The sequence below is a fragment of the Chaetodon auriga genome, chromosome 10 (genome assembly GCF_051107435.1).
Source record: "Chaetodon auriga isolate fChaAug3 chromosome 10, fChaAug3.hap1, whole genome shotgun sequence".
NCBI classification, from domain to species: domain Eukaryota; kingdom Metazoa; phylum Chordata; class Actinopteri; order Chaetodontiformes; family Chaetodontidae; genus Chaetodon; species Chaetodon auriga.
In genome coordinates this window covers 17,099,344-17,123,622 of record NC_135083.1, presented here as the reverse complement: position 1 = coordinate 17,123,622, position 24,279 = coordinate 17,099,344, and the positions used below count along the sequence as shown (strand labels likewise).

The 24,279-nt window shown below is 39.9% G+C and overlaps 1 protein-coding gene across 1 annotated transcript in view; it reads left to right on the top strand.

The window, feature by feature from the left end:
- Positions 1–1,005: 1,005 nt before the first annotated feature.
- casz1 (castor zinc finger 1) overlaps positions 1,006–24,279 on the top strand; it is a 166,772-nt gene continuing 143,498 nt past the window's right edge. Inside the window, exons 1-2 of the mRNA XM_076740825.1 lie at positions 1,006–1,114; positions 2,713–2,769. The gene's annotated coding sequence lies outside the window, so the exon portion shown is untranslated. The remainder of the gene's footprint in view (positions 1,115–2,712; positions 2,770–24,279) is intronic.

The window sequence follows — 24,279 nt, the reverse complement described above, 5'->3', positions numbered from 1 at the left end:
ATCAGAGAATAAAAACCAAGCCAAGCACTTTGTAGTTCTTTTAACCACATTCATCTCACTGCTTTGGTTATGCAGGCCAACAAAACAGAAACAAATCACAACAAATTTGAGCAAACGGTCAAGTGGTCCAGCTTATCACAGTGGGACATGATGATAGTGATGATGTTAGAAAAAACCAAACCAAACCAAACCAAACAAAACAGTTGCCTAGGGGGGCGGGGCTTCGCTCGTGGGCATCCGTTACCTGTAATGCGCAATGGACAGGTAGCAGCGCAACGATGAGGGGGCCAGAGGAGGAAGTCAAACATTTAGCATTTAGGCCAAAGATACAGTTTTCTTTTTCTTGAGTTTGACGAACGCAAGCAGAGGAAACCGTCGGTAAACAACAGGCTTAAGTTACAAACAGCACTTGGTCAGAAAGGCGAGTCAGTTTGGACGCGCTAGCTAACAGCTAACGTTTAAGCTAAGTATCATTAACACGTTAAGCTAACTTGGTAGGTGAAGGCATCACAGAGTCTGTTTGTTTGTCCCATATAGTTGCCAAAAGCAGTTCATAATACAGCTATATCATTTCTTTCTTTCTTTTTTTTTAAACCAGCGGACAAGTGTGCATACTTAACAGCATCATAATACTTGAGCAAACAGTAACAATACTTGGGTGTTTCAATTAATTTAATGCTATTCAGGTACACTCGTAGCTATATCACCTGAGCAAGTGATTAGGTTGAAAATCTTACATTTTTAATTGAAAACACCTAGATTACCGTGTCTGAAATATAAGACAGTTAAAGGACGAAGAACGAATGAAGAACGAAGTGATTTTTAAGCTGTCAGCTGAGATGAAGACCACCACTAAAACTCCAGTCCAGGTTTTCGAAGCAACACCTGCTAACCGAGAAATTCAATTAAGGACTCCTCTTCCCACTTGGAGCCGGTCTCCAGGGCAGATCTTCCGGGCGACTCGCCCTGTAAGAAATTAGAAAATGCTACAATAAAACATGAAAAACTGAAAAAAAAATGTGGCAACTTTAATAATGAAAGCTCTCACGCTATCCACCGTAAACACACACGTCCCTTTATGTGGAAGTGACCGAAAGACAGCGAAGTACCACAGGTAAGAGTTTTCCTTTTCCTCTCAACTACTGTACACGCTCGTTTCATTTCCAAACATCTCTGCAGAAAGCGGCACCAAAGTGTTCGTCGCTGCAGCAGTGACACCGAAAACGCGCATTATTAAGCAGCTTTAAACATTTCTGGACTGACACCAAAGGATAGAGACTTGATGTGAGGACTTGTCCGTAAACACGGTGTGACTCCCGGTGTCGATGCAGCGGCAGCAGCAGCGCCGACAGCAGCAGGTCTGGAGCGACTCGCACAGTCTGTTCGTGAACCTACTGTACCTTTGTAAAATGCCGACGAGAGGACCAGCCTTTCCAAAACTTTGATAATTCATGTAACGCTCAAATTCAGTTGCGGCAAAGACCGGGTGAAAACACACAGGCGACCAAACGCCAGTCCCGCTGCAAAGTTGAGTCAGATAGGTGCAACTTTTCCCCCTCAGTTCGTACTTTTTCTCAGTCAAGGCGAGCTCAAATACTCCTATTCCCAAAATACAGAGTTTAGAAGCGACACCGTGAAAACTGAAATGATATGAGGTATTTTATTATTCAACCAGCAGCTCAAACCTACAGTACATGTTATTACTGTCCGCTGACGCGTCTCCAAAACTGCAAAAACGACACAAATGAGCGACTTTTTGGGTGCGCCGAAAGTCCCGGTTTTTGTCTAGAAAAACTTACTGAAACTCCGCTGCTTGCCTCTAAACAGGTAGTAGCGTCTATACAGTATCATTTACCGTAAATAGAGGAACTACTATAAATGCAGTCAAACCTCAAATGCGGAAGTTCTGCTGTTGAAGATTGATTGTAAATGACATTTATTTCTTTATCTTGCATGTGAAGGTCACTTTGGGGCTCTGGTGTCAGATTGTAGCCAAAATTGTACCATGCTAAATGCATGACTTCATCAAAATCCCTCTACCAGTTTTAATTTAAGTTTTAATAGACAGCTGCATAGAAATACAATAAATAAATAAATGCCATCATAAATATCACGTCATTGTTAAACCTGAGCATTTACCCAAAACGTTGTGTCAAGGATTGGCAGGTTATACACCTCTCTGACACCTCACACACACACACACACACACACGCATGCACAAACTGTATTTGCTATGGTAAATCAGATTTTCCTGCAGTTCCTGCTCTCAGTGGCTGTGAGGCAGGTTTTCTGACTTCCACCTACTGTAGAACAAACAATCTGTTTAAAAACACTGTTTGTATTCTGTGTGTTTGGTTAGTTGTGATGTCTACAAAACACCACTATGATGTGAGATTTAATTTAACATGCTTTTGTAAAGGGTCACTGTTCCTTCTCGTGTGCGTTTATAAATGTCTGTGCTTTGTGCTTGCCACTGTGTTTGTTGTTATTCTCAGGGATGAGGATGAGGACAGGAATAGATCGCTGGCACTTTAAACCCGGAGTTCTCATATTCTCGCCGGATCTTTCTCCTTTGCTAATTATTGTGTTGTTTTCAGAGCAAATATGTCATATCCATGGCGACCAGGCAGGTTTATTGTCTCTCCCGTGCAATAGCTCACAAAAGTAATTAATTATCCTTTTTTTCTCTCTCTCCTGTCTTTGGTTAAACAGATCATTCATGGAAAGCCATCTTCCATATTAAAAATGCCACTGCTAGTACAACACAAGGTAAACATGAAAGTTTTTTTTTTTTTTTTTTTTTTTTTTTTTTTTCAATTTTACAGTTTTGATGTCCCTTTTTGTGCTTTGATATTGTGCCTTTGTTGTCATACAAATCAGTTGTAGATTAAATAATTTTATAATGTAAATAGATGCATTATGCACACAGTGTGTGCTTTTGGGGTATTTTCCATAATACCCTCATAATGCAGCAGCTGTGCAGCCTAACTGTTGCAGATGTATTCATGCATGCAAAACAAGCACACACTTGACACTTAAACAGGCGAGCCTAAAAACACATGTTTGGACATGAAATCAGGTTCCATTTTGTGTGATTTGAATAGCAAGTGTTAGCCAGACTAAAGGTAAATTTACTTTTGGGGCTTCTCTTATTTTATAAGGTCACCAAAAATAATAACCAACAGCAGGTGACACTACAGGTTACAATAGTTCATTCAGTGCATTGCAGGAGTATTTTACATGCACTTTTATACAGTCAGTCCAAAGAGAGGTGTAAAGTGACCAGCTGATGTGATTTCCAGTTCTTCATCCTGTGTGCTCCCTGAGCGTATCTCGAGAACGTAACAGCATGTACCTACGTCTGGAGGTCCACCTCCAGCAGGACACCAGCCAGCCTTTACTGTCAGACTGCTGGTACAGGTTCTCATCTCTCTTCGCCTTCTGCCCTTTTTTCTCGACTTGTCTTTCGCTCGCTCCTTCCCTCTTTCATAATATTTTATCGTCACTTTAGATGAAAGTAGAGCCGGGTAAGTCGCCTGTGCTGAGAAAGCACAGATGTTAATTGTCCAATTTTAATTGCGATTTGGTTTGTGTGTTTTGTTCAGTGTTTATGGACGTGGTCCTCTAGGCCTTTTGATTGTGTCTTTCTCTCTCTCCAAACAGCCCTGTAGCCTATAGTGCTGTGCTCCTGGTTCACTCTACTAGTTGAGAATCTCATTGGTTAATCAGTGTGCGATGCCTGCAACATTCTTATTTCCTGCAGCCCTATCAGTCAGTGAAATGCCTCATGTCTCATAAGTACCCATCTGCATCTGTCAAGGGGTGTGTAGAATTAAGTCCATGTATATTCCTTTTCTGTTTGACCTTGGCTGTGGACCGCAGGTCTTTGATGTCAAATAAGTGTCAGTAATCCCAGGCGGCATTTGACAGGCTTCAGGAGCGATTACTTTTGTTTCCCAGTACATAAGCTTTATCAATTGCCCTCAGTGTAATGATTTTGTATACAAATTCATACTACCACAACCATAGTGTTTTGCCTTGTAAAAATATACTGCCTTCCACACGTACTGTTATACCAGCACAAATAGCACACATGTTTTTTTAATCATCATTATTGTTTTTATTTTAGTGCTAAGGAAATGTCCTTTTTGCATGCTTGATCAGCCAGTAGAGAAATCCAATATAATGGAGGTTCAAGGTGAATTGCATCCCGTGCATTTCCCCCCTTCCACTGAAGGAATATTCCAGAGCAAAATAAACAAATCACACAGACAACAGTAATATAGGGTTGATTTTGAAGGCATGAAATAAGTATCGATTAAATCCTGCAGTTCATAGATGAAAATGGCCTTTTTGGTAATTTGTCCTGGGTCCTTTCAATACGATGGAGAAAGAGCGTGAGAGAGGCATGGACTGGGGGAGAGAGAGAGGCTGCAGATAAGGTGGGGAGGAAGAATAGAGAGAGGAATAAGACAAGTGAACAGCAAGAAAGACAGAAGAGCATTTACAGAGTTGAGAAAGGGACATGCTGCCCCTCTCCGAGCTCATTATCATTCTTAATAAGTCTTAAGGAAAGAAGGAGCATTGAGTGTAAATGCACGGTAATCCTTACACTGGCCAAGGTTAGTAGGGACGTCAGCACATGTGCACCGTTCCCAGCTGGCCACTTTGGGACAGGGAGGCGACCAGAGGAGCACAGTTAAGGATAGATGTTCAAGGAGAAAGTGAGGACGTTTAGACACTGTATAAAGGTTAGGCCCTTTCTTCCAGCCTGTGGCTTTTCAGTGCCTGCACCACCTGGCATTTTGTGAGTAAACACTTCTGCATCAGACTAAAAACAGTCGTATTTGGCCATAAGACCTGGTGTAGGCCATGATAATTTAGAGGAAGAACTAAGAATAGACAGGTGAGGAGCACAAGGCTTGATTAAAAATCTAAGTAGGACAGTTTTAACTTTGGCACCATTCATCACAAGGGATTCAGTCTGGTACTCAAAGTAACTGTTGGCTGCAGAGCATGCCTAATTCACTGTTCTTTGGGTGTGGTCCAAAAACAAGCATTAAGATGAATTGGATGAACTGGTGACCAATTAACTCATTTGACAAATTGCCAGCCACTTGTACTGGTTGATCAACCATGTTGCTTTAATGGAAATCCAATGCGGTATGTATTTATATACTGTGCTAAGCTTACAGTCCAATGTTGTGTCACTCGATGCATTCTACAGTTTTAGTCATATTCAAGCATTCCCGTTCATGAATCAAATCAGATGTGAGACATAACTGGCACATTAATCTTAGTCCACAGTCAACTCGTAGCAGCAGCAGCTGATTTTCACACTTTCAGTTATTAGTGGAGTATTTTTTGCGGTTATATTTTCTGTCAGTCTGTAGGCTTTGTTTTAAAATGTACACACACTATGATATTTGAGTGTAGAATTACAATTACAATTTGTCATTTGGCAGACGCTTTTATCCTAAGCGACTTACATATGAGATTTTCGTACATCACAAGCAAGGTTCTATACGGGAAAGAACAACAGGAGCAGAACTGCATAAATGTTTGCTGAATGATACACGTGTATCTCACAGTAAAGACGGCCTGTCTGTTGGATATGTAATGCACTTTAGAGTCCGATTTTTGTCTTTTTCGTAAATATAGCATACTAGAAAAAAACATTTTATTCCCTAAGCACAGTTGACTCCTCAATATAACTTGTAGTAGTAGTAGTAGTAGTAGTAGTAGTAGTAGTAGTAGTAGTAGTGATTAGGGATGGGAATCTTTAGGAATCTCATGGTTTGATTGAAATTCCAATTTTTGATGTTACAGTTTGATTCAGAATCAATTCCTGATTTCAAGAGTAGCAGTGTGTGTAGATGATGGCATCTGGCAATGCAAATTAAGTGTTTAAATCCAAACTGGGCCCAAACACTTGACATCTTTGAATAACTGCTAGATAACTCTACTGTACGTGTACTGTACATTGTCCAGGTGCGCTGTGTCCTCACAGCGGGGTCCTGCATTTTTCTTTGTGTAACATTAACAAAAAATCAATTTTTGGAAACTGTGAATGAATTCAAAATTTGCAGAAGATAAGAATTGTTCTTCTTAGGTACCCCACCCCTGTGGTGTATCACAAAGTTTCCTAATGACAAATATGTGTCACAGGTTACCTGGTTGTAATGGCAGCTTCATAGACACTAGTTTAACCAGATTGTGTCACATTATAAAATAGTTTTTTCAGAGGATTTTTGCCCAATCAAAACAACATAAAACTTTGAGAGAAGCCTGCATGTGTGCTGTTTATTGCAATAAAAACGGTCACAATTGAATATCACACACTGTCGCACACTGCGCAGTGTACAGGCGATTTGTATATCAGTCCAAACTAGTCTTTAGAGGGGTGAAAAATTATCACTCAAATATTTTCACCTTCTGGAGGAGTTGTCATTGACATGTGTTGTGGTGTAGGTGTAGTTTTTAAATTTCCGGATCCACCAACCACATTGACCATTGGAAAAAAATGTGTTTCCTGGCCTTGTCTACAGCTTTATACTGCCTAATGCATTTGAATCTTGATGATGTGGATCCTCTTGGGAATATGTTTGCTTAATTGTCCAAGAAGGGGACAACGGTCAAATAAGCAAATGAAATTGGAGCTGATGGTGTAGGGTGGGGGTGCCCTTTTGTCTTGCTCAGTGTAATGCCATCTCTGTGCCTTTCTGTCATGTAAGGATGATTTACCCAGAGACAGATGTTCTCAGACCTTTGCTCATGAACCTGCACTATTTTGTTCTATTTTTTGCCCTTTTAAAGGTTAAAGAGTGAAAGGCTTTCCCTGCAACATGTCAGCCTCTTTTGATTGCTGTAGTGTCAGTTGCTCGGTTCTGTTGTATGTTGCGTTTAGAGGTTGCACTGGACTTAACTGAGACTGGGCTGAAAACATTACCATGTTACTCAGGGAAGATGCTTTTAGGAACATCTCTTCTTCACCATTCTCCTCACTGCGTTTTGGTTGAGGCTTGGTTGGCAACCTGCTCCATTACTGCCCCCCCCCCTCCCCACCAACCCTCCAACCCCCACCAGGGAGCCTTGGGAGGCAGAGAGCCATCACCATGGTGATCTGAACACAGATCCCCCACACACCGGTCCATTGTGACTGGCGTGCGTTGAGGTGAGAGGGAACAAAATGTCACAGCAACAGGTTTTTTTGTGTTTTTGTTTTTGCCACAATTCTCGGTGGGATTGTGCTCAGATCCATGCGCTCAGTTACACTGGAGGGACTGCTGTAGAGACTGCGCGAGTTAGGGAAACAAGTTGATTTGAGAAAAGAGTGACATGTAAATACTAATAAGTCAGTGCTTTTGTTTTCCTTTTTTTTTTTCTGTGGTGGTGTTTAGCATCAGGACAAAAATTCAACAACCAGGAGGGAGTGTCATTTTTAGTATCTGATTAAAAGTGTTTGCAAATTCTCCATAAAGGCGTAACCCATAGTTAAACACAACCAGCAGGGTTTTTAGTAATTTATTATCTTTTTACACTTTCATGGTTTGAATCACGCATTATTAATTCAATCTGAATTCATTAGTATTGCGATACCAATACATTGCAAATGGGAAGGTTTTTGTAATAATAAGGTAGTTTAATTTGGTGGAAATTGTAAGCATTTTGTAAGTATTTTGATGATTTAGAAATATTAAAATGAAAATTTCTATATGAAAAATTTCTTCACAAAATTATGCAATCTAACTACATAATATTTAATAATATAACCTGAGAGAACATCGTTTTCCTGCCTAATTTTTGTTTTGCTGGTGGCAGATTATATTGGTCACTAGAAGGCCCTGTAGGCATAAGGTCTAACTTGCTCCATGCATCACCGTGCTTCTGCCTTAGTGGCTCGTGATTAGCTTATGGTAATGCCCTTCAAGCTCTCGGTTTATACTGACCCTTGACCTGCCTTGGTCCAGGCAACATGCTAATGGCTACAGGCCTTGGAGAGTGAATCAGGCTTATAGATAATGTGGCATTGAAGAGGTGGACCAGATTTTGCCCTCAACCCTGAAGAAGATGTGGGCTGTGTCCTATGACAGGTCCGTGGTTGCCCTCAGTCCCAGAGGTTGGGAGGGAGGGTCAGCCTGTGCCAGAGGGCACAAGGGCTTCAGACACACAACCCTAACGTCTGGCACAATGTCTGGGCCCCCTGCCCTTTGCTCCAAATAGGATACCAACTCATAGCGCCTTGTGATATTATCCTATGATATGTATTAAAGTCATTGTCTTGTCTCATCTCAGAATTTCTATACATACATTCCAAACATGCATTTTTTGGGGGTTTGGAGTCAGTTATTGAGTGTGTATACTAAATACATATGCATCAACTCCCTGAATAACCTGTTTTAATATGCAAGAGCCAGAAGTCTCATTAATATTTGTTGATATGTAGCTATAGCAGTCAGGTCTTTTTGTGCCAAGTCTGAAAGACTCTGCCATCTCTGTTCCCTGAGCAGATGCAAAGGTGCAGGTCCTGAGAGATCCTTTTATGTTTGGAGACCTCTCCTTGCTCCTTTGACTGCGACCTCAACCACAACACAGCTCTGTCTCAATCAGCTCTCTGCTGTAATCCCACTTCAGAATTCCTCTTGGCTAAGAGAGTAAATAAATTTTTCAGCGTTTATTAGAATACAGCTTGCCAGAAGGGACTCCTCTCTCGTCTCCTATAGCTGCTCCAGTAATTAGCAAATTGATTAGGAGAACTTCAACACACCTCCTTGGCTCTTATCTCCCCATTCTAGGACAATATTGCTGTGCCATGGGACAGCGTAAATATTTTAAGGGAAACCCTCAGTGAATCTCATTAAATGGCTATGGGGCAGAGCAGCTGTCTCCTGCTGAAGGTCCCAGCCAATTTTCTAAACTATGATTAAAGAAAAGTTTTGGATTATTTAAACATGCCAGGTCCTGTGGGTTTTTTTCAGGGCCACTGAAGACCTCTGTGATTCCCCCACCCCTCCGTGCCAGGGCTGCTCCTCTCCCTTTGGATCTATTAGTTTGAAATCATTTGGGTGATGACTCTTTGAAAGTGGTGGTCATTCTGGGATGCCGTGTTCAAAATGCAACAAAGACCTCTCTTTTATGCACAAATGCTAATTAAAATTTTTACCCCCATCCCCAAGCTGCAGAGGGAAAGACTTGGTAGCAATTTGGCAGATAATCAAATTGCATTTTAAATGGAGCCGTTTAAAGATGACTGGGGTCTGCTCACAGGAAGACACTCTGGCACAAATTAAGCTCAAATAAGCTGCTATGTGCAGAGAGGAACAATACAACAAAATTCACATCACAATAGGAAGCTGCATTTATGTAAATGGAAACTTCATTGTTTGATTTACGTTTTTTTTTAATTAGTTAAAAGGAACGCAGGTACACAGTCAGACTTGTTTTCTTCAGATGCATGCATGCTGGAATTCTGTTTTTCTTTTAATTATAATTTCCTTCTTGGTAAGTGGCATTTTTTTTCATAATGTGTCCTTACAATTTGACCAATAGAGGCAAAATGCTAATAAGACATGATTTGTTAACAGTTGTGGTACCTTGGAAACATTTTGTTCTTAATTTTAGATTTTCAGCCTGACAGAAATGGCAAACTGGGTGGAAAATGTTGTCAACAGCTATGTTTGTCTACAAAAATCTGCGCTTAGAAGCTGTCCCCCCACATTTGGTATACATCATTAAGTTCTTCGTGGCCCATCAAATTGTCTATTCACACAGCATTCCAGTACATATTAGTGACATCTCGTTAGCAGAAAACAGAAAACTGACAGAAAAAATTTGGGAAACAGGCCTGAATTGTTTATCTCTCAGAATAAGTAGAAAGTGTGATTCTCATGAAATGATAGAATTGGATCATGAACATGCAGGTCCCAAAGCCCCTTTTTTTCCTCTGTCTTTGTGTCTCTGAAGCTGAACACACCAAATGATGTGTTTAGTTTTCAGCACCATTCTTATGCAGGCCACATTTCCTGTAAAGTTTTAACATTCATCACAAGACCAATACAGCCATCAGAACTGCTTCATATCCATAAAACCCTATTATGGACAGCACAACAAGTGATGCTTGACTTGTAAGTTTAAAGGGTTCTTAATTGGCTGTGATTTGCTGGCTGTACAGCAGTGACTGTGGAAGTGGCGTAATGATCCTCCTTGGAAGATACATTACTTTTCTGGCACCTTAACGCACCTTAATGCTGCATGTATCTGTCCTCTGTTCAAGTGTTGCCTTCATCTCAGCATCATAACAGACTGAAATAACAATGATTTTGACCTGCACACTGCAGGTTGAACATTAGTAGACTTGATGTTAACCTCTTTCACCTTCTCTACAGACATCTACATCCAGAGAAAGTCCCTCAGGATCTTTCACAGTGATCCCCCGAGGCAGTTTCCCTGTTTTCACGTCAGATTTGTGTTTGAAAGCAGTTGAATCCGTTTAGAGAACTATGGAGCACCAACGCAGCTCTGCCTTCCATTATTTGATGCTCGTCACTGAAGCATTTGATAAAACAGAATAAAAAACATAATTTCAGATTTTTCTGTTAGACATTGTGGGGAGTGCATTCATGAAACCACATTTCACATTCTGATTTTGTGAGATTACCCTTGGAGTTTGACCATGCTTTTGTTAACGATGGAACATAATCATGAATTCCTTCAAACTGCCTTTTCACTGTCCAGTGGTTTCAGTCATGAAATTGTGCATTTCCAAAAGTCCATATGGTATTCTCCAAATCAGTATTTTAATAAACATGCATGTCATGTCATTTTTTAATAATAATTTATTTATTTATTTTTTTGGTAAAACAGAAAGGAGAGGGCATCCTAATTGGAGCAACACAATCCCTGCCTTATGATGTTGAATGACAAATATTGTTGCAAAGATAATGACACAAGAGGGATTTGATTGATCAAGTGGGTGACTGATCATAAAACTGCAGTCAATATTTGGCTGGAGCTTTATTTCCCCTCTGCACAACAGTGTGCCAGGGTGTCTGAGATGTATGGCTAGACACATGGCAATGCAAAACACATATTTACACTTCAGTCTACCCTGAGCATGATGATGCTGCCTCTGTTTGTCATACAGGAAATAATATCCTGTGATGCTAAAATGAACAGTCTTAGAGTATTTATTCAGTTGGAGCAAAGGGTATTGGTTAAAGCTGACCAATTTTAGAGTAGTTGGGATGAAAATCTCCTTCTAATTACTGTACTGTGTGGATCCTTTAGTCCCAGTCCCTCTGCTGCAAATGATGGTATTAAAAAGTCTTTTATTTATAGAAATAAAATTTTAGCTTCAGAGACAATAGGCTAGTTCTGTTTTACGGTACAGCAGACTTTATCTTTTTAATAAAAATTCCTGACTTGGTGAAAGTTTAATTAATAAGGGACTTAAAGCTAGGGGAATGAGCAAGGGAGTTGGGTCTTTAAGGGGGTACTTATTTTTCCATCTGGGCTATCCTCCAAAAAAACTGTCAATTAGTGTGTTAAGCTGAAGAGACAAAAAACGTCATTAGTTCTTGCAAAAAGAATAATGGGTTTTAAAGGTTTTGCTTTCGAGGCAGGCCAAAAGCACAGGAGTGAGTCTTTCGTGTTTTCATTTATTTCTTGCAATTATCAAAGTTTGAGGGAAGGCTTTATTGTTCTAAGGTGCATGATTCAGGGAGCAGACACAGTGGGTTGTTTTTCTAAGTAACTGTGTACCTTAATTGTCTGAGATAAGACAAATAAAATTAGTTGTATTTGGTGGAGTGAATCATACTGTGTAGAATATTCTTTTTCAATTTTCCTAGTTTCTTTGTTTGGAAGCACTGAAGTTGTTGTTGATGGTGTTGACTGTTGCTTTTGGACCATGATTAGATGTGTATTATAAATCATATTGCATGTTTTGTCAGTGTACACTGGCTTTCTTTATGCAGTAGTGTCCTTATCTCGTGGCACGACTGTCCATGACTTCCGTCCCTCAAGTGAAAAATAAATTAGCAGTTAAGGCTACAGAAAACTCTAATTTGTGAATTTCATGTAAGTAAGAATTAGTTGGTTTGGTGGTCTTGCCATCAGTTTGTAGAGATGTCTTAAAGCAACTGTTGAGTGCTTTCCTATGGTGCCTTTACTTTTGCTTTGTCATCTTTATTCCTCATAGTTGTAGTAATGGTTATCACCATGGTGGAGGATTTAGTACAGGATACAACAGTCTGGTTGGCATTTTTTAAAGCTGAGCAGCAGAATTTTTAGTTAATAAATTATGAATTGGCATTGATGGCACATGTTAACTTTACTGAGAAACAAGAAAGCCGCAGACATTTTACTGTTTGAGCGGGAGCTTTGATTCGACATTAATGTCAAACAGCTTCTTGACGTTGCTTAATTTGTTCATCTCCTTCCCTCTGGCTTAAACACACAGCCAGTTATGCCATTCATTGGGTTGTGTTGAATTGATTTGTTGCATGTAAACGCTGCTTCCTTTTGTCACGTGTATTCATGCTCTGTCAGCATTCAGCACGAGTTAACTAAGTTGGGTGAATGTCATGAGGCTGCTCTGCTGGATTTTACCCTCCAGGTTGTGTTTTTGCATTTTTCACTGATCTGTAAGAGAACTGTCTTAGTTTTTAACAGTTCAACATTTATTTTGCATATATTTTTTGTCATGCTTACTGTACCTTCAGATGCTTTGTACAGTACAAATTGATTATTAGTACAAAGTCTAAAGATTATTGTAGATCAGCTTTCAAATGTTACGAAGTTATAGTTTTGGAGATAAAGTTCTAATTCATCTCAGCAGAATGGCTCTTTCAAATAAAACTTGTCCAAGGCAAAGTATCATCAGTGTGTTAGACAGATGTGTTTCACCTTCAAGATACTTAGTAAATGCGATAAGGTAACCTGTAAATGAGCAAGGTCCTTTTTGTAATGAACTTCCTACCTTGCGGATGGCCATGTGAATGTTTTTTTATGCGGGCAGAAAGTGTGACAGTGGTGCTTAGATGAGGCTTACATAACTGGTCATAGTGCAAGAGGTTTCAGGCGTGGAGCCCAAAATATGTCATTGACTTGTGTCACACACAACAGGAGATGGCTTTTGCATCACAGTGTGAGTGCTAGTAAATGATTGGTTACAGGAGATCCTCCAATAAATTAATTGTTTCCACTTCATGGTTAAGTATGTGCTACTCTTCCAAATCGAGTGCTGGTACTTGGTTATTACACTTTAATAGCTCGCTTGCCAAACTAACGATATATTACTCCATGTGCTGGCTCAGATCAGAGAAGATGAATTGGCTATTAATTAGAGTTGCACTGAGAGGGCACAGGGGAGAGACTACTCATAGCCTTGCAATCAGTGTCAACGGGGGCCCTTTTCTGACGAGGACAGCCAGGGCAGACCCAGGTCACTGAGTCTTACCATGAAAACCATTGAATTTGGTGGACGAAGCAGCATCAAACATGGCCACCATCTTGTTGAGTCAAACAAAGGACAAGAGAGTTTAATGTCGCACAGCTGCAGTTTCATCTGATGATTTTAGTTGGGAGTGCGGACAGAGTGGCAGAGATGCGTGGGAGGTTGTTTGGCTCCATGAGGTTCCTTAACAAAAGCCTCACGTCCGAAGGACTTTGAATTAGAAAGTTATGGAGGAAATATTTGACGGGCAGAGATGATTTGTGGGGAATATTATTGTTTGGCTCACTTTTCTTGTGCAGCCTCTGAATTAGCCCTTTTATCACAATTAATTAAGCTTGCCTATAGGAGATGTTCCATCTTGAGCTCATCCACACAGGATAAATAAGTCAAAGCAGCAGGATATATGTCCTTTTATTGGCTGACTTGATCTCGGAAGCATCTGTAGTGGGGGGAAGCTGTCTCTGTGGTGCGACTTTGTGGAAGAGTCTTTGCCATCACTCACTTTGAATGCTCCTTTTATGACTCGTTTTGTTAAAAACCTCTTTTTTTAATGCAAGGTATCAGGAGTTATAGCCTGTCTATGCAAATTAGGAAATTTTGACAGTTTGTTATTCATGTCATCGCCTTTTTAAACACTTAAAGGCAATAAATTTCACCATGACAGCCTGCTCCGAAATTGCCACTAAATATTATTAAATATTTTAACAAGTTCCTTGTAAATATGCCTTAAATGTTTGAGCGATGGGCAGGAAGAAAAATGGCTTTGCATCAACTTATTAGAGGCTATAAAAAGTGGCAGTGATTTATCAGGGATGTGGAGCAACTCAGGCCATCTTTTTTTTGTTTTGCTTATTCTGTTAACTTGCTTTGTCCTGATGTGCACATTAAAGAGAGAAGCATCATGTTAAAAGCCTGCAGTTTCACAAGTCGTGAAAGTGTTAGCAGCAGATATTGTTGTACCTGTGGTCCTTGAAAGGCAGAGCGATATATGGCAACAGCACTTAAAACTTTTAAAGCTTCTCATACCTATTTATAGTTCTACATTTCGTGATATCACTGGCCGTAACGCAGCATATTTGTTAAGGAAGTTTTGCATGTTAAATTTCAAATCTCTTTAATTACAAAGTCAAGCTACAAAGAGAAGCTGAACTGTCTAAAAATAGTTTGAGATGTGACACAGTCTTGTGGTTTGTGGTGCACCTTTCCATTGGTTAGGACTGGGAATTTAGCATCAGATGAGGGTCATTTGGAGTAGCATGACTGTGCTCCAGAGGATTTATGTTTTACACTGGCGATACGCAAATTCCTTCATCAGCCACATTCCAGCTTTTAAATTCAGAAGTCAACTTTTTTCCCTGTCTAGCCTATCATTTTGTGACTTAAAGTGGTTTCTTAATTTATTGCACTTCAATTACGATTAAGTTCAACTTCATATACCTTATTAACTAAGAGCGGAAATGATGTCGGCCAGCACCCTCAAAGAGAGGAAAAAGAAAGAACATAAAATCACGGCTGGGCACAAAATTACAAGACACAAAGACATTGAATGAAAACACTGTCGTACTGAAAAATGCTGACTGTGCAGTTACCTCAGTGGTTTTATTATAGTAGTCTCATAGTCATAGAGACGAAAGAGCCATCAAATATGCCTTGTGCGTATCTTTTACAATATGCATCTTCTCTAGTGATGCTCTCAATGTGGGGCTGTTTGTTCATTATTTGCTTTATGTTGTCACTCATTTACGTTATTCACACATTCTCTGCAGACTTGTCTGGCACCTGTTACCTTACATGTGTTAGAAGCTGCTGCTCGTCCTCAGTGTGCCAGTGATGCACAGCGAGGACAGAAAGCTCTGCGCAACTGGGCCTTGTTACCAATCAAAGGATTTGTCTGTGTGTAAGGGTTTTGTTTATTTTTCAAGGTGCAAAACTGTTACTTAATAAATATTACTTAACATGCTTAATTTATACTGCAGCATTTTAGTTATGGAATCCGATGAACAGAAGAGATCACCCTAGAGCTAATAAGCCATGCTTCTGGCTTTCTACACATCTTGATCTTTAAGTGGTGTTCATTGTTTGATGCTCATTATTGTATTCTGTCTTGCCGCCTTTGTATCTCAATGCTCCTTTTTACATATTTAGGTATAAAGATGGCAATCGTGGTTCATGTAATCCACAAACCCTGCATGGTTTTGGTTAGAGGCCACTACAGTATTCTACAAATCTCAGAGCTGTCTGTGCACATCACTCTAACTGGTTAGTGTGACGTGATGGCTGCCATGTCAGCAACATGGCACATCTCTGTTCTCTCTCTCTGGAGCCCTCTGTGAGTTTTCCCTGGGGTTGGCAGAATACAAGTGCCTGACCAGACCAGAGTCTGTGTCTGACTGGCTATAACCTTGCCACCAGCTTGTGTGTGTGTGTGTGTGTGTGTGTGTGTGTGTGTGCGTGTGCACGTGCACGTGCACGCATGTGTGTGTGTTTGTTTTCCAACTCTAAAGACTTGAACAATGATGACTCAAGCCACGTTGAGTACACCTCAGGGAAAATACAGTGGAAATAAAAATAACAAGTGGATTTTTGACTGCAGTCAGATGTGAGAGGAGGCACGCTGGCACTGGGCTAAAAGCCTGAGTAGATTCTGCCCCCCCAGTTCATTAGATTAGGCTGTCTTGTGTTCAGGAAGTGCTGAAAGGCACTGCAGATTGTATCTGCACGAAATCCTGTCCTTACGTCCAGAGACAGTTGCCAGTCCCAGTCTTTGAAATTCCAAAGTAGTTCTCAATCCAGTTAAGGCCCAATATTGCGGTTGTTTCTTTGTGGCCCTCCTGCTGAGGGTTCTTATTAGAAGGGTTAAGTATGAGGACGCCTGTGTTGGTATTTCTGCGGCTGCTCATCTGCGCACCGCACATGAATTTCTCTAAATTATTTATTTTCCTGACACCACCATATGGTGCTGTAACTTGTTTGTCTTGGAGCATGCTGGAGAAATGCAAGACCTAGACTGGATTACTTCTTGTGTGTATACATGGGAGGCCCTCATCAAACAATGCCTGTTTTTTGTTATTTCTTTTGCTGGGTGGGCTCTGTTGATGCAATGCTATGTAACCCTCTACAAGAGTTCTCATCTACTTCAGAGCAAAGAGATAATAAACATAATTGGGCCAAAATGTGGAGATGTTTCACAGCGATGCTTAGAGACAGCTGCCATTGGTCTGCAGTTGATGGGGCAACTGAAGAAGAAGCTTGAAGGGCCGTAGAAAAATGGGGTCCTGATCTTCTTTGAAATGCCACAATTAATTGCTATGCGTTGTCCCCAATGCATGGATGATTAAATGTGCTCCTAAACTGCCCTGATTTGTGGGGGCACCTTGCCGATTTTATTTGCCACTGTTAACATTTTCATTCCTGCATTATGCATGGTGCTGTGGGGCAAGGAAGTGCTGCAAACAAATGGCCTGAGGGATCGGCGTAAACACAGCGTGCCATAAGGGGGAGAAGACTAACAGTTCAGCACCGCCTCCCTCAGCCAGTCTTCACTGACAAACTAGACAGCCCCTCTGCAGCTCAGCTGTAGCTTAACAGAGCAGTACAGTGTGGTTATTACTGTCAGTTACCTCAGGTATTAAAAATGTTAAATTAGTAGATATACGTATATGGTGAATGTAAGGATGGGCTTGGGGTTTGATAAAATTGTATATGGTCATCCGTATCTTTAGTAATCAACAATGAGTCCACGTCTGAGAGAATATTTCTATTTGACTAATTGAGTATGATTACTCCTTTTTCAGCATGTGTAGGCCGAGGTCACTTTCACTAGTTAATTCTGACAGCCAAAGCAATGTGTGCTGGTTCCTTTGTGTTTAGGGATTTTAATTCCTCATTGCAATAATCAGTGACTGATGGAAGCCCTAGTGTTTTATGAAGGCATGCCAAATGACATGTGCTCCCTTTTGAACATGAAACACTCAGAGTAGAAATATGAATTTTCACATTAGAGGCATGCTAACTCTCTGATTAGGATTTACTTGATCTGGGATCTTGGCTGTTAGAAATGCAACGCTGCACACATGGCCTGCCCGCGTTGTCAGCTGTCACGGCATTGGCTCAGAGCCTTACACTTGGCAGGTCTCCACCCTCTCACCTCTGGCTGACAATGCAAATACAGGCAAACGATGGGTAGTCACTGGACAGCTCTGTATGTGCTCATACAACTCCATATAGATAAGAAAACTCGAGTCTTGTGTACGTTTACCATCAAGATGTTGGCCCTTTTCAAAATAATAGTTTGCCGTTTCGACAGTGGAATCAGTTCTCCATTTTTTAAACTAGTCCACACTCTCAAGTTCCTGCTAGTATGCAGGCTTTTCTTAACCTAGTCCCTTGCCATCATAACGCTCTGCGTGGCATTAACAGTAACTAATGTACTATTCCATGGAACGAGGGCAGATATTGTTTTTTATGGCCTGACCTTTGAGGCATTATTATTTTTTTGATGAATAACTGTTTACTCTGAATGTGTGCATTAAATAAGTTTCCTTAAGGTTTGCAGTCATTGCCCCTGACACAAATGGCAAAAAAAAAAAATAAAAAAAAAATGCAACATCTCATCCCGTTCACCGCCAAGTGTGCTGTGATATGCAAAGTCTGTTTTAGTGGACTGCAGAGTCGTGTTAAATAGATGGCAACCAGTTCATTAGGATGCCTTTCAGAGCATGAAAAATGACCTTTTCCCTTGTAATTGTAGTCTGAGTTCATAGATAGTTGACTGGAAGCAGAGCATACTGTACATTGACAAGGATCACTGGAAACAATTAGCATTGCATCTCCCCAGTCAGTCAGCAAGCAGCTCTCAGTTACCAGTTTTTTTTTACTCATTCTTGCTTAAATGCTAGTGTGATTTGATCACATGTGACAGTTAAAAAAAATAAGAAAAATACATTATTCAGTGTATCAGGTAGATTATACTTCATGTAATACTTTTGGTCATTGAATATTTTAAAAAAGGGTAAACAGTCTAAAATGTAAAACAGTGATGAAGTATCCAAACAGTATATCCCTTGATACTGTGCACTCTTATATATTTTTATATATATTTTACATATACATTATATATTTACAACTGGAAAATAATTCCTGAGACCTCTAATGCACTTGGTTATGTTCATCATTGCGTTGCATTGAAAGAGATACAGTGTTTAATGTATGCATCTCTGTCTTTTCAACACACTCCTCTGAATCTGACATTAATATGAACCTAGAGTCTCAGGGGAGTACAGCATATTTATGACACTTGTGGAAACCATCAAAAATGTGTTAGTCAATATTTATGCACATCTTTAGTTTGGCAATGTAGTGTATGTTACCATATTCAGCTGAGGTTATAGCACGGATAAAACACTGAGATATGTAGGAGTTTTGAATCACTTTTCTTCTTTTGAATCTTCATTGCTGTCATCATCAGAAATTTCCCTCCTGCTCTGTGGTGTTTTGATAAGGCAAATGTGGTTGAAGAGAGCAAATATTTAAGGTATCTGCAAATGTGATGCACATCTGTCAAACAGCCCAAGGGTGAAAACCAGCACATAACAAGGCAACAAATGCTGATCCGGGACTTCTCTGCGGCAAAATAAAATATGGCTCAAGTTTTCATTAAGGTGCTATTGATTAGCTTTTCCTGGCAATGAATTATGGACAACATTAAATAAAAGGGAAAATATTTTTATGACTTTGCTTAGGCCATGCCAGATTCCCCGTTTGCCTCTTGTATGCTCGCCCTGACAGGCATTTTGTTTTCTCTCGAATTCTTGAGGCTTTTGTGAGACCTAGACTAAGTTAAAAAAAAAAAAAAAAAAAAGTTTTTTCACTTTGATTATCTTCCCCATTTTAGATATGTGTCAAATGATGACAAATGCAGACTGCAGACAGAGTTTAAAAAATCTAGAATTGAATTAGTTAAAATGTTAAAGGCCCAGTGCATAAGATTTAAGGGGATCCATTGGCAGAAATGTGTTTTCATTGGTGTATAATCACCTGGAAATAAGAGTCGTGTTTTCGTAACTTCAGATTGAGCCTTTGTATCTACAGAAGGAGTGGGTTCTCTTCCACAGTCTGCCATGTTGCACTGCCATGTTTCTACTGTAGCCCAGAATGGACAAACCAAACACTGGCTCTTTTCACATTTTCAGTGGCCGCTGTAGGGGAGGGTGAGGTGAAGGGTGTTCAGTCAGTTACAGCTTCACCGCTAGATGCCACTAAATTGTACTCGCTGAACCTTTAAACTGTTGAAGGAATAACTGAGATTTTCAGACACTCCCCATGTAATGACAGTGACAGTTTTAAAATGTCACAATGTCCACAGAAACTTCGCAAACCAACCTTGCAGCATAATCAGTTTACGGCCCTCCTTTTGTATTCTCAGTATATTGTAAACACATGCTTCATGGTAATTATGTGGTTATTTGTTCTCTGAGGGCCCAAACTTTCTGCCTGTACCTGGAGGATCCTAGTGTTAGTTCTGATGAAGCCACTTGGAGGAGTGAAGAAACACCTACATAATCAAAGACAGAACTTCTGTTTAACTTTGATTTTGTGGTTCTTGACTGAGAATCGTTGTAGTCCTTTATGACAAAGTTCTGCTGTTACCTTTGTCTTCATCTTACTGTACACCTTTGTAAATGTTGCCATACCTCCATTTTTTGGCATGAGCTAGACAGCTGCTGCCTCTTAAAATTGCGCAAGCATTGCTCAACTTTTTATTCTCTTAAGTCATCCAGTGCTGAGACCACTGCCCCTGGTGGCCAGGAAGAATGAAATAAAAAAAACGTTTTACATTCATGTTTTTTGTCTCACATCACTTTTTCTGTACACTTGATGTGTCCCTCCCGGACATGTTACTGTTAAGGGAATCAAGGGGTAAAAACAAGAACAAGAAACTGATTTTCATTCTCTTTCTGCCATGCACACCCACATAGGAACAGCACCATTCATAATGTACTCTCTGTTGTGGTTGAACACTTTTATTAGAATAATTAGATCTCTCAACAGTTAACAACAGTTCAACCTGTCTGTCCTGTTCTGAGTTCTCGAACACATTTTGTCTTACCGTATATAAATTGTCTTAACTAGGACGAGTTCCAGGGCCAGTTTCATCAACTTGAACAAACTTTTCCTCTGTCTTGTTTTATCACGAGTTGTGACTTAGTACGCATGATACAGCAAATTCTCCACCTCAACCAACTACATGGGGGTAATTTTTTTACTTTGAATACTTGAAGTACATTTTCCTTATTATACTTAATAAAGTTATACTTAAGAAACATTTTCAGTGCTAGCCCTAACCCTTAAGTAATGGATCTGATCTGAGTAAATGCTTAATAATTATGAATTAATATAGTTGCTATGTTTTTTTAACAAGCTAGGTTAGCATATTCACAGCCTAACTCCCGCCTCTCCCTAACCTGTGTATGGGATGTCCTAGTCTAGCAGGTTTGTTTTGGGAAGTGAGCCTCTCCTTGGGTGCGTAACGTGCTTTGATAAGCATAATAGTTACAGAAAGAGTGTGTATTATGTTCGCCGTCACAGAAGAGAAATTAAAAGTCCCTGTTCATGCACTGTTACTACAGTGTCCTCCTGAACTCTTCACAGCACAGTTGTATGAAATGCTACTTACCATGGACAGATGTTACCAGTGGAAACACTGAAACTCGATAGCCATAGCAATGGTGAACAGCGTGGGTCCATCAAAGAGCTATGATAGTGATGGTCATACATTGCATGCTGCCAAGAGTGTGCAGAGATGATGCAAGACAAAGCCTGGTCAGTCAACAAGTGATGAGAGATTATAGTGAAGTAGGCCTATTTCAGCAACCCGCCAATGGCAGCTGATCTCATTTATTTTATTCACCACTGTAGATTCAGGTCAGTGGTTGGTGTAAATTTTGCACCCTGAACACATCGAAAGCAACACATTGTGTTCTTTTTGTGAATTGCTGAAACTAGTTCCTTGGAAGGAATGGCTGAGAAACGTGGTAGGTGTGAACTGAATACATTTTTTTAAGACTGTGTACAGGTAGAGAGTACATCAGTCAGAAGTACTGACTGATGTACTCTCTACATGTACTGATGTACTTTTGTATTATATACTAAGTATTTCTTTTTCACTGATCATAGCTAGTAAATATGTTATTTATTTCATTTCTGATGGCGGGACAATGAAGAAATTCCAATATGGTGCACCAGACTGTTGCTGAAACAGCTTTTAAGGTGGTAACATGTAAAGCGAGCAATGGAACCTAATCCATCTGCTGAACAAGATCCCCTCATAGTGAGACATTTTAAGTATGAAATTGGCCAAATGAATTTAAATAAACTATTAGCACTATTGGCACAAAATATCATTTGTCGTTTTAATTACAAAAATGTACACAAAAAGACGAGATAGATAGATAAGATATTGGTCTAACCACTCTGTACCCAGCTGTATTCAAGACAGCTGAAGCCTAGTCCTCAGCCACAGAGAGCACATTTTTCATGATTAAATATTACTGCCTGGCACAGCGGTGGAGGAAGAACTCACTGATTTGAATGATATGTTTTTACACTGGCGGCTTTTTTTTTTATTGTTTTAAGTAATTTACAAGGTAAAAGGCTCTGAAATCTGACTCTGTTAATTTATTAAGTTGCCACATAATTGCAATCAAGAAATGACAAGTCTGGTATAAAGCTGCAGTGCATAGTTAATAGAAAATGTTTCAGATGTGACAGTGCTTTATAAAAGAACGCCATGACTGCTAGCTGCTCTTCAGTGTTCAGACTGCAGACACTTAGTGCACCAGGTGTTTTGCCTAAGATTTTTCCACAAGACAAATGGAAAAGTGCCATATCCTTTAAACATCCCATTAATATGTCTTATAAGACGCTCCACAACTGAACACCAAAAGCTCAATTTTATTACAGTTTCTTGTCTTTGTCAAGCATAGCTTCCAGTTTACGTTTTCAGGTAATTATAGCGCTGTGCACACTAGAGTGGCACAAATTAGCACTTTGAGGGAAGAATCAGTTGGCTGGATGCCCATCATTGCCTGTATGGCCTGGACATGATAAACACATGAGCACAGATGCCTGTTAAAGGCACCCAAAGTGTGTGTGTCACCATTTTAATGGAGGATGTGTCTTGGCTCTGCTTGACTTTGATTCAAGACTGAATCAAAAACTTTACTGTCTTTTAGCACTGCTACAGGACAGTTCTTCCTGAAAAGCAGGCCAGTTCTGAACCAATATCTCCTCTACTGTTGTGCTTTCATGACAGGTGAAGCATGAAGGGTTGTTTCAGGGTTGATACAAAGTGTTGAAAGTTTGGAAAATGCCTCATTTTAATGGGTCTGTTTTCAAGCTTTGGAATATGTTTGAATTCAAGTGTAATTAGACAACATTAAATAATCGCAATTGCATTCATACTAACAATGTAGATATAATGATTAAAGCTTTGAGAGTCTGAAAATTTTTGGTTTAGGTATTTGAAAGTGCTTGAATTTTTAAAGAGCTGTGTGAATGTTGTTATTTGTAAAAACAGGCCATTGTAGAGGCAAATGCAAGGTCTTTGCAAACACTGGGCAAAGTGTCTTTTCAAGTTGAGAACGTGTTTTTTATGGCTGAAAACAAAAACAAAACTTTATTACACTAAATAATAAATTGAGAAGTTGTCTCATGAAAGAAAGAGTCAGGGTTTGGATCCTGCTGTGCATGTGCTTGATGTGCAAGGAGTCATGTGAGAGGTTTGATGTGGTCTGAAGAGTTTGTCTATCACAGACACCATGAAAGAGAACTTATAGCTGCACTGAATGCTCTGACAGCTGAAGCTTATGGTAAGGACTGTAGGATAGAGCGCAGTGATTCTTCCTTATTACATGTGGAATTTCCTCCCAGCTGATTGAAGTATCAGCATATTGCTGCCATATTCCTTTCCACAAGAGCCCAGAGTTTTAATAATTTGCAGAATGAAGGGAGCAGATGAGAGGTTATCAGAGTCACGTAATCTCTGAAGCACTGTCCTTCATTCAGTAACTTTTCTAGAACACAAAAGACCAGTTTACAGTTTTCACTAAAAAGCAGTGAGGAAAGCTGACTACTGAAACTGTAGCAGATGGTTGGTATTAGAGATGTACCGATTAACCTTTTTTCAGTGCCAATCCGATTCTGATATCTGAATTTGGATATCTGCCTATCCCGATACTGATACTGATTCTGTTGTTGTTGGTATTATGTGTAAGGTTACATGAGGCTGTAGTAAACCACGCAGCACTTCTTATTAAAAGAACAAAAAAATCTGCAAAAATGCATTAGATTAAATGCTGTGTTTTCCAAAGTTATTTGAACTGTACGTTAAGTAAACGTTTAGATACAAACGGGTACAGGAGGGTGAATTTCTATCTATCAAATCAAGTGCGCAGCAGTGCATTATGGAGTACTAGGAAGGAGATTTACATACAAGTACGAAGTGATCGCTCCTTCTTAGGTTTTCAAAGTGAATATTTGACATAAGTAACACACTACACTATCAACAAATCCTTCAAATAAGTGAACTGTAAATAGTTCTGGAATCTGGATTGGTGACGTCTGTCTGATGTCTGATAAGTGAATTATGTCATTATCGGGACCCGATATGGCGATTGGTTTAGGTTGGCCCCAACTCTATTCAGTATTACACGTGCATTGTTTACCTGGTCTGTGTGTACTGTGTGTATATAGTAATCAATATGTGCCAAGAAATACTATATGTACAATGTTTACAGTATGATCATGTGGAGGAAAAATAACAA